Genomic DNA, 18,155 nt, shown 5'->3' with positions numbered 1-18,155 from the left:
TCCACCACACTAGCAATCAATGTGCAGAGCAGCAGGGACTCCAGGAAAACATTAACAGGCTAACAATTTGTACCCCAGTATATGCTAGTGCAGAGACTTGTAAAGATTAGCTGCTGGAGGATTTCTGTTCTGTCTGCAATTCTCCCAATAACAAAGTTACACTATTGCACATCATTACTACACAGAAAACTGGTCTGTCCAGCCAAAATACAGATGGAGTTTTTGGTGTAGTGTTTCTTGTCAGTTATGTTGATTAAGTACAATGCAGGCATGCAATCTTTCACACCGCATGCAGTATAGTGTGTTTTTTCTGCATCAGAAACACATGAATAGTAGCTTATATGGTTTCCAATGGCGTAGTTCACACCAGTGCGGTCAGTTCCAGTTCCAGGGGAAAAAAAATGGAACATGCTGTATATTTTCTGCTCTGAACTGTACTGGAACACAGTAAAACTCCTCAAAAATGCACGTCCCTATTTAGGACCATTTCACACCATAGAATTAGAAACCCATTCCAGGTGCGTTTCTGCATGCGTTTTTGATGCTTTCCGGCACATTTTTTCCCCGCGTTTTTTTTTTTTTTTTCTTCACCTTAAATAGGGATAGGTGTGTTCCAGTGCATTTTTGATGGCATAGTTAACGCTTTCCAGTACAGTTCAGTGCAGGAAAAAATGCAGCATGTTCTACTTTTTTTTTTTTTTTCTGGAACTGACCACATTGTTGAGCACTATGGCATTGGAACTCATATAACTTACTATCCATGCATTTCTAATGCAGAAAAAAACACACTGGTCTGCATGTGGTGTGAACCGGCCCTTAAGGTGAAGAAAAGGTGTGGAAAAATTGTGCCGGAAAGCATAAAAAAACGCACCCGAAACTAATCAAAAACTTGCATACGGAAACTCATCCGGCGTGTGTCACTTTCCGCACAGCCCCTAAAGCGATCTTGGAAGTATGAAAGGAGTATTTTGGCAATTCTGGCCGGGACGATGCCCCTCCTATCCTTTTCAGCCAAGGAAGTTGCCATCTTAACCTCTGTTTGATCTTTACCTTCCAGGGTGCTGCACATGTGATCAGTTATGACTAGCCAAATGATGTGGTTTGGTTGAGCGCACAACCAATGTGACTGGTATATTCTCGGCATATTTTTTGAAACCGTTAAATCGATGGGTTTAGTTCTGCTTTGGGTATGCAAAGATTTCCAACAAGAAAACTTATATGCTGCTCGTTTTAACCACTTGCTGACCTTTCTATAGCAGTTTTACTGCCTTAGGGTGGCCGCACTGTGCAGGATTACATAGATACACATGATCCTGCACTTCCAGATAGTGAGTGCGAAAGCCAGCAGCGGCTTGCTCCCTCTGTGTAGAATCACTCGGTCTGCCAGCACCCACTGATCGTCTAGTACACTGACAGAATGCCACTCTGCCTATGTAAACAAGGCAGATTGCCGTTCTGTCAGTAAGAAAGGCATGGATCCTGTGTTCCTGTAAAGCAATGAATCCATGCCTTACATTAGTAAAAGTGCCTCCCACACTACACTAAAACACTAGCTAGGCACACAGTTAACCCTTTGATTACCCCTGATGACCCCTACCCTAGCCAGTGTCAGTACAGTGACAGGGCATATTTTTAGCACTGTATTTGTGTCACTGGTTCCCAAAAAAATGTCAGTGTCCAATTTGTCTGCCACAATATCGCAGTCCTGCTATTACTTGCTTATCGCCGCCATTACTAGTAAGAAAACCTAAATAAATAAAAATTCCATAAAGATATCCCATAGTTTGTAGATGCTGTAACATTTGCGCAAACCAATGAATATACATTTATTTTGATTTTTTTTTTAACATAAATATGTAGCAGAATATATTTTGGCCTAAATTGCTGAAGTTAGATTTTTTTTTTACATTTTTCTAGTGGATATGTTTTATAGCCGAAAGTAAATAAAAATATTATTTTTTTTTTTTAAATTTTAAATTAAATCCTCCAGAGCTGAAGTGGTTAAGGCAGAACTAATCTGTTATTTAACAGTTTCAGTTCAAACAAAGGCTAAGATGGCAGCTTCTTTGACTGAAAACTATAGAAGAGTTTTTAGTTCCGCTTTAACCAACCAGCATCCAACTGTTATTTCCACTGGTGAGTTCAAAATGGAGTAAGGATTTAGACAGGTTGATATACGTGACCAGAAACGTCAAACTCTTTACTCATAAGCCTCTTTTTCTGTTTTTTCGATTATAGGCAAATAGCTTTCATATACAATACATTTTCATAAAAACATAACAGTATTTCTTGCATGTCTCTTTGCTACTTGGATCAAGCTTATTCTTCCTCTAGCACACATTTGTTTGGTCACAGCATTGCATGTTTACATGTTTATATTCAGTATATTTTCTAATACTAAATCCATAGATTCTCTCCATTTAGAAATGTTGCATAAATTCCAAAAAAATTTAGTTTTTTTCCCAATATTTATTTCAGATTGTGCTGTAAATGTTCATAAAAACTGCAAGACATTACTTCCTGAATGTACCGGTAGCAAGTCAAAGGTAATTTTATTATATCTTATTATCTTCTGTCTGTGGTGGCAACGCATTTTATGAACAGGGCCCTCTTTAATATTGATTGGGCCCTGGGTAAATATTTCCTTGAACAATCCCCCCCATGTAATTTCGCTCCCACCTACTCTAAGACATACAATAAATAGATTTAAAATCAGTTCACTGCAGCAAACCAGGCAACGTCTGCGATTGGTTGCCAGAGTTTACAGCATATCATTACCGCTCACTAAATGGTTTCTAGAGGTTACAGCACACATTACGGAACACTGATTTGTTTCTAGAGGTTACAGCACATTATTTCTGCTTGCTGATTGGCTGCTAGAGGTTACTGCACATCATTACTGCTCACTAATTGGTTGCTAGAGGTTACTACACATCCTTATAGCTCACTAATTAGTTACTAGAGATACTAGACATCCTTACAGCTCACTGGTTGCCAGAGGCTACTGCACATCTTTACTGCTCTTCCATTGGTTGCTGAGGCTGGGGTGATCCATGGCAGTGTGGGTGGGGCAGGGGGATGGGATGAGTAGCAGTGCTGGGGGAGATAGGATGTGTGGGTCCCCAGAGTCACCCCCACCTTATATCAGGGTCCCCAGAATCACCTTCCTTAGATCGGGGTCCCCAGTGCACCCATATCTACATCAGGGTCCCCAGAGTTATCCTCTCTATACATCAGGGTCCCCAGAACCTGCTCCTTACATCAGGGTCCCCAGAACCTGCTCCTTACATCAGGGTCCCCAGAGCCACCTCTCCTTACACCAGGGTCCCCAGAACCTGCTCCTAACATCAGGGTCCCCCAGAGCCACCTCTCCTAACATCAGTGTCCCCAGAGTTTTCCCACGCTTGCATCAGGGTCCTCAGATCTCCTCTTACACCAGGGTCCCCACAATTTCCCCCTTAATCAGGATCCCCTACCTAGAATCATCCTTCTTCTTATATCAAGGTCCCCAAAAACCACCCCTCCTTACATTAGGGTGCACAGAGCCCTCCTCCTTACATCAGGGTCCCTAGAGGGATCCCCTCCTTATATTAGGGTCACCTTCCTTGTATCCAGGTCCCAGAGCCCCCCTCTTCTTACATAGGGGTTCCAGTAGCCTCACTTCTTACTTCAGGGTCCCCAGAGCCCTCCTCACCTCAGGGTCCTCAGAAGTACCCCCTTATAGTAAGGTCACCAGAGGCACCTCCCTTATATCAGGGTCGCCAGAGACCTTTTCTTACATCAAGGTCCCCTGAGCCACCCCCTCGCTGCATCAGGGTCTTGGCGCCCCCCTTCTTACATTAGGGTTCCCAGAACACTCCCTCCCTTAGCCCTACATCAGGGTCCCTAGAGTGATACCCTCCTTTATATTAGGGTCACCAGAGTCACCTTCCTTATATCCGGGTCCCTTGAGCCACCCCTCCTCACATTAGGGTCCCAAGAGCCCTCCACCTTACATCAGGGTCGTCAGAAGCCCCCCTCCACATATGGGTCCACACATTTTCTTCCCTTTATCAGCAGATGAATCATCCCCCTTCTTGTATCAGGGACCCCAGAGCACTCCTCCTTTCTAACATTAAATTAATGCCTCCAGAAGTTACTTACTTTCCTTGAGCTCACTGAGCCTTCAGCTACAGGCAAAGCAGGGAGGCAGGGCACTGGCAGCAGTCAGGCCTTCAGGAGGAAGTTCTGTTCTCCACTGAACACTGGGGGCGAAGTCAGGCAAGCCGTCTGTCCTAGCTACCAACCATTTATACCCACAGCTGCAGGGGGAGCTGGTGAGGTGTGGGAGCAGTCGGGAGTGGAGAAGAAAGTTAATTTCTCTCTGAATGTCAGGGGTTGGAGTCAGAGTAACCACATGGTTGGTTGCTAGATGCCGGGCGGTCCTGACAACCAACCACTAATGCTCTCTGAGGAGGGACTGCAGTGGTGTCACTACGACAACCATGTAGAAGAAAAGAATGTCCGATATATGGCAACACTGGCACGGGCTCAAGGGGCAGCTGCTTCAGGCCCCACAACAATGACTGGTCCTGGGGCAGCTGCCCCTTTTCCCCCGCGTTAAAGACGGCCCTGCTCATGAACCTACTACACAGTAGTAGGAGCTACTAATATGTTTCCTCGGTGGTAGAATATACTAGATTCTTAGCTTGGATTAGAAACCTCAGGATCTTATGTCTCCTCACCATATACCTAGGTCAAAGCATGTGGCCTTTAATATTTGACATTTAGTAGTCTTTTCCGTATTGCCCATTAAAGCCAAACTTTAGTCAAAACTATTTTTTTTTTACTTTGAATAGACTTACAGACAGGAAGGCACAGGCAGTTATAACCTGATTTAGATGTTATCTAACCATTCTCCATTTTACTGAAAAAAAAATTAACAAAGTTAATAGCTCTCATGATATTCAATACACCTGGATTATACTGTTGCCTCCAGAAAGGTTTGGACATTAACAAATAAAAGGAAAGTTACCTCTAGTAGTCATTGCCACTACCTGCTATTCAGCCTCAGTAAGGCTCAGTGACATAAGGAGCAAGGACATCTCTCCCTAGCTCCTATCGGATTAAGACAAGATCAAAAGTACATTTTTATTCAATCAAGCAGCAGCTGGTGGTTTTAGGCCAGACCACTGAAATCTTGGCTGGTCTCTCCAGTCAGCTAATTGTGAGGACCTGAGCTTATCGGCTATTTGTTTTTATCTTCATCAGCCCTGCGTAGTTGTGTCTGTGCGTTTGCATACCTAGACAGTGACACCAAGTCTGTTTACCCCAGCTGCCCTTTACAGGTCTCAACGCATATACGTATATTAAGTCTCCCATAACTGCTCTGAAAACTTGTCAGGCTAGGTTAGTGGGATTTGGGGGTCACTTGTCTACTCCTCCCAGGTTTTTTTTAAGTGATTTTAGCAGCTATAATTCCACTAATACTAGGGCCCTTTATTTTATGCTGTCCCGACACTGTCTTACCTTGTCTCGTGCTGCCATTTTGGTTAAAGTGACCCTGCCACTACAACTGGTAGTGCTTAGGATTTCTCAAAAATAGACTATCCTCCACCTTGTTTGCGGTCGATCAACCATTTTTATCTATTGTTCATTGACGGACGCAGTCTCTGTTCTTCTTAACAGTAGGGTCATACTGCTCCCTACAGGAGTGTAGGACACTAGGCAGAAAAAAAGTTCTGGCTATGCCTATGGGCAGTCCCAGGAGGTATACTCCCTCTCTCTGCTGTAGGATGTCAGTTTTTTTTTTCTGCCTAGTCAGGAGTAAGGACCTAGTTCCTTGCTGGGATCTCTGGTCCTGGCAAAAAGTTTTTTTCTTTTGTCCATTGACAGACCCAGCTCTCATACTTCTTATGCATTAGGTTATGCTGCCCCCTGCAGGAGTAGTTCTAGGCAGGAAAAAAGGAATTCTCCACGCCCACGGGGCTGTCCTCATAGGCATAACCCCACGCCCTCTGCTCCAGCAAACCAGTTTTTCTGCCTAGAGAAGAAGTAGGACCTAGGTTTCCTGCTGGGACTTTGGTCTCAGTTTTTTATTCTTTTCAGAATATTTAATTTTTATTTATCTTTACTCACTTTGCTAGTTAGTGTTCCTCCTGGTGATCTACAAGCAATGGCAGCTGGGGTTTCGCACTGGATAATCTTGATCCTTATGGTCTCCCCAGCCTGGCCTACGAGCGTGAACAGGTTATTGTCCTGCGCTAGGCCTCGCCACGACGGAGCCCCTTTCTGGATGGGGACGAGTTTGCGAATGGATGTCTCGCTGGGACGCGATGACCTGGAACGCCCTGAGTCGCAGCTTACCCCTCGGTTGGCAGCCCCCCCACGCCGGGTGGAAGGTGGTCTGTCTGGAGCGGAGCCCACACGGTCCATAGTAAGGTTAGTAAATGTAGCCCTCCTTGCCCCTTGGTGGCCTTGGGGGGGATGTGGGCCTTCTCCTGGGGATAATAGGACCTGAACTTCCTAAAAGATCCCTCTGGCATGTCGGGTTACCCGGCCTTGTGCCCTGTCCCTCTTTCCTGCCCCTTGGGGGGTGCTGTGGCTGGGTCACCTGGCGTCCTGGGGGGGGCGGCAATGGGACCTTTTTTCCTGCTAGGTCTGGTGGTAGATCTTTAAGGCCTTCACATTGGGAGTCCCTGGCCACATGGCACACGGTGGGCACCACCATCTTTAGTGTGGGCAGTGTAAAATATTTTTGCATTGGCAGCCATTTTTGTGTAGCCCTATGGAGCTACACAGGCAGTGTGACCTTTCGCATAGTCCGATTAAGGAGGTTTCCTCTGAAGGTGGTAAAGTACTTTGTGGGCATATCCCTGCACATTCTGCTGTTGGTATATAGTTAAGAGGGACTCTTAAATATATACCGCGACGATCGGCCGTGGGAACCACGATCGGCGTTTTTAAAGTGACAGTACTCCTTTTTTCTGTTGCATTGAATATGGAGTCCCAAGCAGTAAGTTCACATTCAGACCCGCTTAATGCGACGCCCGGACTGTCCGGATCGCAGTTGCTGGCCGCGATTTCAGCAGCTCTGGAAAGCCTGGTGACCAAGGTCGATCTTGTACTGAAAAAGGTTACTAGCTGAAAAGGCCGCTGCCTTCTCCATCATTGGTGGGGTCCTCTGATTCAGAGGCTGATATGGTCGCCACGGACGACCCCCCCCTACCTGAGGGATCGCTGTCTTCGCAGTCAGATGGTGAAGAGGACCTGTCTTCTTCTGCTGCTGCACGGGAACACGCTTTGGTGGAAGCCCTGATTGTTTCAGTAAGGGAAACTTTAAAAATGGCAGATGAGCCCACACCGGCGGGGACACGGGTGTCTTTTGGCTCCCGCAAGACCCAAAAATCGGCTGATCAGGCTTCCAAGAAATCCCTGACAGATCTTCCTTTTCTGGAAAAGCGATTATTTGGCGACTAGCTGGATGAGTTGATCAAGGTTCTGACTAGTGGGAAGAGTACTCTTCTTCCTCAATCCTCCAAAGGTAAAGTACCCCGTACTAAGCGAGGGCCTTCCTTTACTGCTCATAGACGTTTTTTTCGTGCCCCCGGGGCGCAAGACAAAAGTAAGCCGTTCAGAGCTTCTGGAGGGGCAAAAAAGCACTGGGGCAAGACCAGTCAGCCCGGCTCTGCGGACAAGTCCTCCTCTTCAGCATGAAGGGGCACCCTCACCCGCTTCTGGGGTGGGGGGGATGTCTGCGCTTCTTTCAGGAACCCTGGACTTCCTTCATTCAAGACAAATGGGTTCATTAACTGATCGTTCTGGGTACAAGATAGAATTTCGGTCAAATCTTCACCTGTCTCTTGATCGTTTGAAAGATCTCCGGAAGGCTGTGCAGGATGCAGGAGTGATTGTGCCGGTTCCTCCACAGGAACGCTTTCGAGGTTTCTATTCAAACCTGTTAATCGTGCCCAGAAAGGAGGGCAAGTTGCGTCCAATCCTGGATCTCAAGGCTCTGAACCGCTTTGTGCGGGTGCAGAAGTTTCGAATGCAGTCTGGTCGGTGGTGGCATCCTCAAATTGGGGGGGATTTTCTGGCCTCCATCGACATCAAAGATGTGTATTTGCATGATTCCATCTTCGAGGGACATCAGCGATTCCTTCGCTTTGCGGTGGCAGAGGAGCACTTTCAATTTGTGGCGTTACCCTTTGATCTCGCCTCCCCTCCCAGAGTTTTTTTTTTTTACCAAGGTCCTGGCTCCGGTGCTGGTCTTATGTCAGAGAGGAATTGCGATTTTGGGATATCTGGACGATCTCCTGTTGCGAGCAGACTCTCATTCGGATCTGTTGGGCAACATCTCAATTACAGTTCAGACCCTTCAGGAATTCAAGTGGATGATCAATTTCAAAAGATCTGCTCTGACGCCATCCGTACGGGTCACTTATCTGGGGCTGACTCTCGACTTTTCCCTGGTGAGGGTCTTTTTTCCGTTGGAAAAGCTGCAGAAGTTGCAAAGGACGATTGGGTTGCTGATGGAAACCGATTGGTCCTCCCTACGGACTTGCATGAGGGCCCTGGGTCTGATGGTATCGACCTTTGAGGCAGTCCCGTTTGCTCAGTCTTATTCTAGGCCTCTGCAAAAAGAGATTCTTGCAAAATGGATCAGGAACTCTTAGTCAGTGGACCAGAAGATTTGTTTGAGCCATCGCACGAGATCGGCTCTATCCTTGTGGATCCAGTTGCCAGCTTTGTGTCTGGGCAAGTCCTTCCTGCCACTGTTATGTACGGTGGTCACCATGGATGCCAGCCTGTCAGGCTGGGTTGGAGTGCTGGGGAAGCTCTGTGCCGAGGGGACTTGGTCAGCAGAAGAGTCTTCCTTGCTAATATTCTGGAGCTCAGAGCGATCAAGCTTTGCCTGTTCCACTGGACGAGTCGGCTATGCCGGTCTCCGGTTCGGATACTATTAAACAATACCACGCCCGTGGCTTACATTAATCATCAAGGGGGCACCAAGAGTGCCCTGGTGGCCATGGAGGTGGCCGAGATTCTGGTTTGGGCTGAAGCCAATGTTCCGGCTCTTCCCGCAGTCCACATTGCGGGTGTGGGGAATTGGCAAGCGGATTACCTGAGTCAGGTGCTGGATCAAGGGGAACCCTTCATCCGGTGGTATTTCATCTCCTGTGTGTCCGGTGGGGTACTTCGGAGGTGGATCTGTTTGCGTCTTGTGCCTGACCTATAGCGACGCTATAGCTCGGTGGGACGTTTCCAAACAGTGTTTGTTTTTTTTTTTTTCCAATTTTTTCTGCGGGTTCCACTGATGCGATATGGACTCTGTGGAACACGTTTCCCCACCTGACCCCCTCTCGGAGGCCGCAGGGCCCTCTGGATCCCAGCCATCCGTAGATGCATTGTCAGCAGTCCTGAAATCCTTTGTTTCGAGTGGAGGTGCCTTAACTGATGGGTCAGATTCTGAATCTGATACAGCCACCGCAGACGTGGGTCTCCCTGCCGGGTCTGCTACCTCGCACCCTGTCTACTCTCATAGTGAGGATGACACCTCTCCCTCCGCCACCGTGCAAGAAAAGGCGCTGGTGGACTCACTGTTGTATCTGTGCGATAAACCATAAAAATGGAGGACGCGGCGGCGACTGAGGCGCAGGTTACGTTTGGCACTCACAAGCCATCCAGAGCGGCAAAGGTTTTTCTCTTTCCTGCGTATTTTATCAACCTGGCCAAAAAACGTGTGGGACTGCCCTAAGCGCCCCCCCTGGGGTGCCTAAGCGGATTGCTAGGCACTACCCCTTTGAAGAGTCCCTTATTAAAATGAAGTGTGCCACCTATGGTGGACCCTCCGATCTCCAGACTGAATAAAGTTACCCTGATTCCAGTGGAGGATTCCCCGTTCTTTAAGGATCCGGCGGATAGAAAGGCAGAGTCTGTGGCCCCCACAGTATGTACTGCCTGGCGGGGTCTGCACTAAGGCCGGTGTTTACTGTTGCCCTTGTGTCGCAAACCTTGACTGAATGGGCTAAGTTACTACGCCGTGACCTGGAGGGGGAACAACTCCCCCCCTGCCTTTGCGGAGCTGGTGGACCAGTTGGTTCAGGGGCTGCAATTTCTTTGGGATGCCACGCTGGAGGCGGCTCCACTATTGGCCTGGCTGTCGGTTTTCGGCGGTGGTCCTCCGGCGTCTGCTTTTGGCTAAAATGCTAGTCAGCGTCACACCTCAAAGATGGCCTTGGCTGACCTACCTTTTCAAGGTGATCGCCTTTTTTGGGGCTACCCTTGATGACATTACAAAAGGTCTTACAGGGGGTAAGAGTACCTTTCCCCCACAGGCTAACAAGAGTAAGGACCCTCGTCGCAGACGGGGTCCCTCCTTTTCAGCACACAAAAAGTTTTTTAGCTAAACATGCCAAACAATGAAAAACGCCAATGCAAAAAAAGCTGAAAGGTTGAAAAACTCAATACAAAGCTACTGCCATTTTTATAACATCCAGTGTGCATGAATGAGGCCTTATATTGCAGTTTTTAATATTGTGTTTTTATGTATGTGTTTAGTTTTTTTTTTTTTTTTTTTTTATTGTATTTTTAGTAGTGTAGTGTAGCGAGCATGTGTTTATGTACATCTGCATTTCATTATATGATCTTGTATTGTACATTGACTATACAGTTATTGACTAAACACTTTACAGCATTTTTTTAAGTTACTGGTCCAGATGATCCAGGTACTAAAATATTTGTGTGACATGAGGATATGTCTGTTATAAGGAAGGTCTATTAAATCAAAGGGTTGATTGATACGTTTTCTCTTATGGAGTAATTTTAGTAATTGTCTACTCCAACTACTTTTCATGGTTATAAATACAGAACCTGAATAAGGCTCCTACTCATGGGGAAACAAGGACTTAAACCAATAATTATAAATGCGAGGATGAAAAATAAATAAAAATTACACAAATTATGATTAATCACCACTGGTTAGGGATGCACCGAAATTAAAATTCTGGGCCGAAACCGAAAATACAGGATGCCCTTGGCCCGAAAACTGAAACCGAAAATTACTTTTTTCCCCCAAATGATTTTAAAATAGATGGAACAGGGGCATACGCCAGAAACAGGCAGCAACATACACATGTAGCTGCCATCCTGTATATGTGCTGTGACGGGTTGGCAAGTGGTTAATTTAATTACCAATAGTATTTGTATTATGCAGCATGAGGGGGTTAATGTATTGCCACTGCTGGTCACTGATGCATTTAGTGTAACCAGTGTCAATTAATACTGGTTGCACTGACACTGATACTGGTTGCACTGACACTGATACTGGTTGCACTAAAGCAGCACAAAGGGGTTAATTAACTGCCACTGGTCGGTCACTAATGCATCAGTGACCAGCAGTCACTGACCAGGGGGAGGCGGGACTTTGCCTTTTGGGTGAAGTTTGCTTTGTTCAATATTTTAATCTTGTTTTAATTAAAAAAAAATTCAGTTTTTTTTTTTTTTTTACCCACAGAGGGATAGTTTTTACAAGCCTGCAGTGTCTTCCCACGTATCTTCATTTTATCAGCAAGGTAAAGGTAATTCACTTAATATGAGTGTTATAATAATAATAATAATAATAGATTAAAAAAATATTTTTCAAATTTTATGGGTGTGATATACAATCAATGTCAGTATGCTTCATGCACAGATGTCTATGCAAGTTACACCTGAAATCACCAAAAGTAGTGCAGGAACTACCTTTTCAAATCGTTGCGGCACTGCAAAGTCGGCGTCAAACTCATTTGATCAGTGCGAATGCCGGCAATAAGGAGCAACTTTTCATGTGATTTTTGACCTGTCAAAACGCAAGTCGCTCCAGTGTGAACAAGGGCTAAGGGACATTTTTATAAAGTAGTAAATCTAACACTCCCCAAGCATCCACTACAGGAGAATATTCCTGGTGCATGTGTCTTACATGACTGTGATTAAAGTCTCAATCACTGCTTTATGAATATGCCCTGAGGAGTCTTGCCATTTTCATCAAGAACATGTCAGAAAATTGCCATCTCTATGAATACAAGCCATGTGTCCTGTGCTGTACTCCAAGATAAGGAGTTTACAGGCAAGTCATCATTTTCTATTTTTAACTTCAGCAGAGAACCTAAAATCACTGTAAGGCCCCGTTCACATACGGGCGACGCTACGAGCAGCGCGCCGTTACCTCGGAGCGGCCGCCACGGACTTCATAACATTGAAGTCTATGGCGGTCGCCTCCTGGTCGCCCCAAAGAAGCTCCGACCCTTTTTCTAAGTCGGAGCGACTTGTGTCGCTCCTATTAGAACGGGTCCGCAGCTTCCCTATGGGAGGCGACCTGCGGCGACCTGTGAGGCGACCAGGTCGACTCACAGGTCGCCCTAGTGTGAACCGGGACTTAGAATAATATTTTTTATTTATCTTTGTGATTTGTGTTCTGTGTATAGTTATATGTAGCACTTAGGGTTATGCATTCTCCTGTTCATATTGGCTCACATACTCCAACTCTCCTTCCCCCTCGGCTTTCCAGAGGAGTAAAGCCCTGATCACCTCATTCCTAATTTGTTTAATGTTGCCCCTCTACTTGCTCAGTTTACAAGAACTGAAGGTTTTTTTTTTTTTTTTTTTTTTTTTTTACACATTTGGCAAGGATTGCTGTGCCTCTGAAAAGCGATCCACAGTCGCATCTCTTTTCAGAACCTTTTGGCAGGTGGTGAAGAGGTGACATATTGCCTTCATATTGCCTGTTTTAACCCCAGTGTGGCCCCTTTTTCTTGAATGGGTCACATTTGGCGGGTCGCTGAGCATGACAGAAGAGATGATTTTTACCTCAAAGCATTGTGCTAGCAGCATGTGTATACCCCTGTCCACTGCCTTTGCCACTTAAGGTGGGGTGGTTGGGAGGCAGTTAAAACAAGATTTAACTTTGTGCTCTTACTGTCCCCCAACCGCAAGTGTAAACAAACCCTAAAATGTGCTATAGTCCAAAAGCTATTCATTGGTGAACTTTACAAAATATATCTATTCCTATTATATAAATCTAATACTATTTAATGTTATGCTAGATAGACAGCTCAACTGTCTAAAGTGCATTGCCTTTTCTTGCTAAGGGTGCAAATTTATTCTTTGAGTTGGATGTTTTTCCTTACCAATGATCTTCTTTAAACTGCAGTCATAAACAATGTATGAAACTTTTCTCACTAAATTTGTAAAGAAAAATGCTTACGCATCGATCAAAACTGAAATGCAAACATTAACCGCTGCCCGCCCGCCATATAGCAGAATGACGGCCATAAAGTGGTTGTTATCATATGACATCCAGCAGGATAAGCCGCTCGCGCGCACCTGTGAGGGCGCGCAGAGCGGCGATCGGTGGTGCGTTGTGTCTGACACACCACATCTCCGATCCCGGTAAAGAGCCTATGACGTAGGCTCTTTACCGTGTAAACAGCTGTGACCAATCACAGCTGGTCACATCGTAAACCAGGAAGTTCCATTTATCGGCTTTCCTCCATTTGCACTGACAAGGCAAGAGTAGAGGAGAGCCAATAGGGGGCTCTCCTGACGGGGGGGGGGATGTCTGCGCTGATAATCAGCGCATTGATTATCTGTGCAGACCCATCAGAGATGGCCACTATAGCCCACTAGGGATGCCAACCCGTGGCCACCAGAGATGCCAATCAGTGCCCATTAGTAATGCCTGTCAGTGCCTCATCAGTTCTGCCTATTAGTGCCATCTATCAGTGCCCATGAGTTCCCATCATTGCCACCTATCAGTGTCCATCAGTGCCACCTATAAGTGCCACCAACAGTGCCCATTAGAGCTGTCTATGAGTGCCCATCAATGATGCATATCGGTGCCACCTATCAGTGCCCATCAGTGCTGCATATCATTGCCGCCTATCAGTGCCCATCAGTGTTACATATTAGTGCCCATCAGTGACTATCAATGCCCCTCAGTGCAGCCTCATCAGTGCTCGTCGGTGCAGGAGAAAACTTACTTATTTACAAAATTTTTAACAAAGAAAAACTTTTTTTTTTTTTTTTTAATTTCGGTCTTTTTTTATTTGTTTAGCAAGAAAGAAAAAAACCCAGAGGTGATCATATACCACCAAAAGAAAGTTCTATTTATAGGAAAAAAAATGATACAAATTTTGTTTGGGTACACTGTTGCGTTGCAGTGTTTTGTGTGTCTCTCTCTCCCTCTCCCTCTCTCATTTTATTCTATCTTTTCATGTGACCACACTAAATAAATGACACTTCGCTAAATTTGCTGTCCCCTTTAAAATAACTTAACACAGCCATTAATGTCTAAACCGCTGGCAACAAAACTGAGTACACCCCTAAGTGAAAATGTACAAATTGGGCCCAAAGTGTCAATATTTTGTGTGGCCACCATTATTTTACAGCACTGCCTTAACCCTCTTGGACATGGAGTTCACCAGAGCTTCACAGGTTGCCACTGGAGTCCTCTTCCATGACTACATCATGGAGCTGGTGGATGTTAGAGACCTTGCGCTGCTCCACCTTCTGTTTGAGGATGCCCCACAGATGCTCAATAGGGTTTAGGTATGGAGACATGCTTGGCCAGTCCATCACCTTTACCCTTAGCTTCTTTATGATTACTGCTAAACTCGCGCTTCCCCATGTATGCAGGTGCTGGCACTGGCACTGAAATTCAGGTACAGAAATTAAGAGTTCTTGGACGGCCGCACTCCAATAGCAACATCTTTCTTGAAGCATAAAATCCATACAGTATCAGTCGACACACAAGACGGCAGCAACTGACTCGTTTTGACACTTGGCACTGGTGCTTAATCATAGCGGATATACATAACACACAGGAGGAAGGGTATATATACATGTACAAAAATATAACCCATGATTCAATCGGCTTACTAAGTTAACTAATTCATTTAAAACCCACCTGAAATCATATGTGATGAATAGACCCTTTACATAGGTGAGGAAAGGGTGAGAGAAAACAGGGCTCAATCTAAAATCTAGGAGTCCGTAACCCCACCCAAAACATCAACCATGATAATATATAAGAAGTTAAGTATCATAAAAAATTAGAACGTAAATGGACAGAAAATAAGAAAAAAAAGGAAGAAAACATAATGGCTAAAAAAAAAAAAATCCCAAACTGTAAATGTAATTAAATATAGTGTAACAACAGTGGAAAGCCACTGCTAATACCTACAAAAATACAAAAAATCATGAATTAATGAAATAATAAAAATAAAAATCCAAAATAAGCATCCATATACTGGATGATTCACAAAATTCAAACGTTCACATCTTCAAATACTTACTGTGGTAATAGAGTCATAGACATATATTATAATAATTAATGTCAATGTTTAGATCCTTATACGTCTATTTCCCAAAGACAACCTCTGGCTATGACGCTGAGCACATGTACTCAACCTCCTTGGTTGACCATGGTGATTGGTCTGTTCTGATTGGAACCTGTCCTGTTAAACCGCTGTATGGTTTTGGCCACCATGCTGCAGCTCAGTTGCAGGGTCTTGGCAATCTTGCTATAGCCTAGGCCATCTTTATGTAGAGCAACAATTCTTTTTTTCAGATCCTCAGAGTTCTTTGCCATGAGGTGCCATATTGAACTTTCACTGATTCACTGAGTGATAGCGATGACACCAAATTTAACACCCCTGCTCCCCATTCACACCTGAGACATTGTAATGCTAACGAGTCACATGACATCGGGGAGGGAGAATGGCTAATTTGGCCCAGTTTGGGCATTTTCACTTAGGGGTGTACTCACTTTTGTTGCCAGCGGTTTAGACTGTGAGATACTTGGCTGTGTGTTTGATTTACAAAAATGTGAGGGGTGTACTCACTTCTGTGAGATACTACACACACGCACACACACACATGCACACACACACACACCACTGCTTGCCTGCACATTTCTCCTCTCTTGAATACTCATGGATCTCGGCTGTCTCCAGTTATCTCTGCCCTCAGCCCCCTCCAGCTCTGCAGCTCTTCTATAAGTCACCCCTCCTCCCTTGCTGGCAAACTCTCACAAAAGTTAGAAAGAGAGAGCTTTGCATGATATCATTTGCCTAGGCTAATGACCAGACAAGAAGGAGGAAGTGGGCTGTATAAGGTATTTATTGGCAGAAAAAAAAATGTTTTAGGGTCCTTTTACACGGGCGGTCTGTCAGTTTTTCATCCCATCCGCTTGCGGATGAAAAACTGACATAATGTATGTCTATGGGATTGCGGATGTCAGCGGGTGACCATCTGCTGACATCCGTTTTACGTCCATTCCGTTCAGTTCCGTTTTTTGAGACGGAAGAGATCCCTATTTTTCTTCCGTTTAAGAAACGGAGGCAAAAACGGATGTCAGCGGTGTCATCCGCTGACCTCCGCAATCCCATAGACATACATTATGTCCGTTTTATCCGCAAACGGATGGGATGAAAAACGGACATACGGAACGGACTCTCCAAAAGTGCATCTGTGTCCGTTTGAAAAAAAAAAAGTCACTGAGCGGAACAAAAATACAGACTGCCCGTGTGAAAGGACCCTTACTATCCAAAGTTAAAGCAACAAGGGCAGAAGATTTAATAGGTGGAAAGATGAAAAAAATGACTGAAGAGCCGCTTGAAAAAGCATGTTGATTTAACTTTTTAAAGAGATGGTACAAAAGGCCAGTTTACTACTAAAATCAACATTTATATGAACACATGAAGCAGATAGTTTAACCACTCTAGGCCAGTTCAGTAAGGGAATGGAATCTTGTCAGACAACCCATTGCACACACAGGTTTTTGGAAATACGTGGATCTATATTTCTCACAACAAAAAAAGAAAGAATCGAATTTAAAGCGGTATTCAAAAATGTAATCAATTGCAATTCACCCTGGGGAGCTAGCGCGAGTGATCGGCGGCTCCGATGTCCGTCGGCCACTCGCGATCTCCTGCTGCAGAGGGAGAAAGACCAGACGGCTGATGTAAACACAGCCATCTGTCACTCTCCCTGATGTAAGCACAGAGGCTATGCGATCCTGCTACGTAGGATCGTATGTCTCTGTGAATACATCACAAGCCACGCCCCCCCCACAGTTAGAATCACGCCCCTAGGGACACACTTAACCCCTTGATCACCAATAAAGTTAACCTCTTCCCTGCCAGTGTAATTTTGACAGTAACAGTGCATATTTATAGCACTGATTACTGTAGTAATGTCACTGGTACTCGCAAAAGTATCAATAATGTCAGTTAGGGGTTCGATCTGTCCGCCGCAATGTCGCAGTCCCACAAAAAAATTGCAGATTGCCGCCATTACTAATAAAAAAATAAAAAAAAAACAATAAAAATGGCATAAATCTTTCCCGTAGTTAGTAAACGCAATAAATTTTGCGCAAACCAATCAAAATACGCTTATTGCAATTTTTTTTTTTTTTTTTTTTAACCAAATATATGTAGCAGAAAACAAATTGGCCTTAAATGTTAAATTTTGATTTTTACATTTTTTTTGTTTGAGAATTTCATATAAAAAAATGTGAAAATTATTGCTATTTTTTTCAAAATTGTCGCTCTTCTTTTGTTTATAGCGCATAAAATAAGAATCGCACAGGTGATCAAATACCACCAAAAGAAAGCTCTATTTGTGGGGAAAAAAAGGACGTCAATTTTGTTTGGGTACAGCGTCGCATGACTGTGCAATTATGCGTTAAATTCACGCAGTGCCGAATCGCAAAATAGGGCCTGGTCTTTGAGCAGCCAAATCTTCCAGGGCTTAAGTGGTTAAAGGATGTTGAAAAATAACTGGCCTACTGGTCGGATCACCAGGCAAAAGAAAAAGGGAAAAAAGCCCAAAAAAAGAAAAAATTATGCAGCCACCACATCTAAGGACTAGTATGCTGCAATATCATTTTTTGTTTGAGTTTAGCCTCTGTTCACACCAGTGTGACTTGTCATGCGATTTGACAGGTCCAAATCGCATGACAAGTCGCACCCTATTTTCGGCAATGGATCGGTTTAAATCGGTGCGATGCCGACTTTGCTGTGCACACCGATTTTGAAAAAGAAGTTCCTGCACTATTTATGGAGATTTCAGGTGCAGCTTGCACAGAAAACTGTGCTTGAATTGCCAGAGATGTCAGCCAAGTCCCACTGAAATGC

At 44.7% G+C, this 18,155-nt stretch overlaps 1 protein-coding gene across 1 annotated transcript in view; it reads left to right on the top strand.

The window, feature by feature from the left end:
- Positions 1 to 18,155, top strand: part of LOC309548329 (rho guanine nucleotide exchange factor 18-like) — a 176,289-nt gene that overhangs the window by 44,159 nt on the left and 113,975 nt on the right. Inside the window, exons 2-3 of the mRNA XM_082248268.1 lie at positions 2,479 to 2,546; positions 11,495 to 11,558. The gene's annotated coding sequence lies outside the window, so the exon portion shown is untranslated. The remainder of the gene's footprint in view (positions 1 to 2,478; positions 2,547 to 11,494; positions 11,559 to 18,155) is intronic.

The sequence above is a fragment of the Pelophylax lessonae genome (assembly GCF_965119305.1).
Source record: "Pelophylax lessonae genome assembly, chromosome: 1".
Classification (NCBI taxonomy): Eukaryota; Metazoa; Chordata; class Amphibia; order Anura; family Ranidae; genus Pelophylax; species Pelophylax lessonae.
This window is presented reverse-complemented; position numbering and strand designations above follow the sequence as displayed.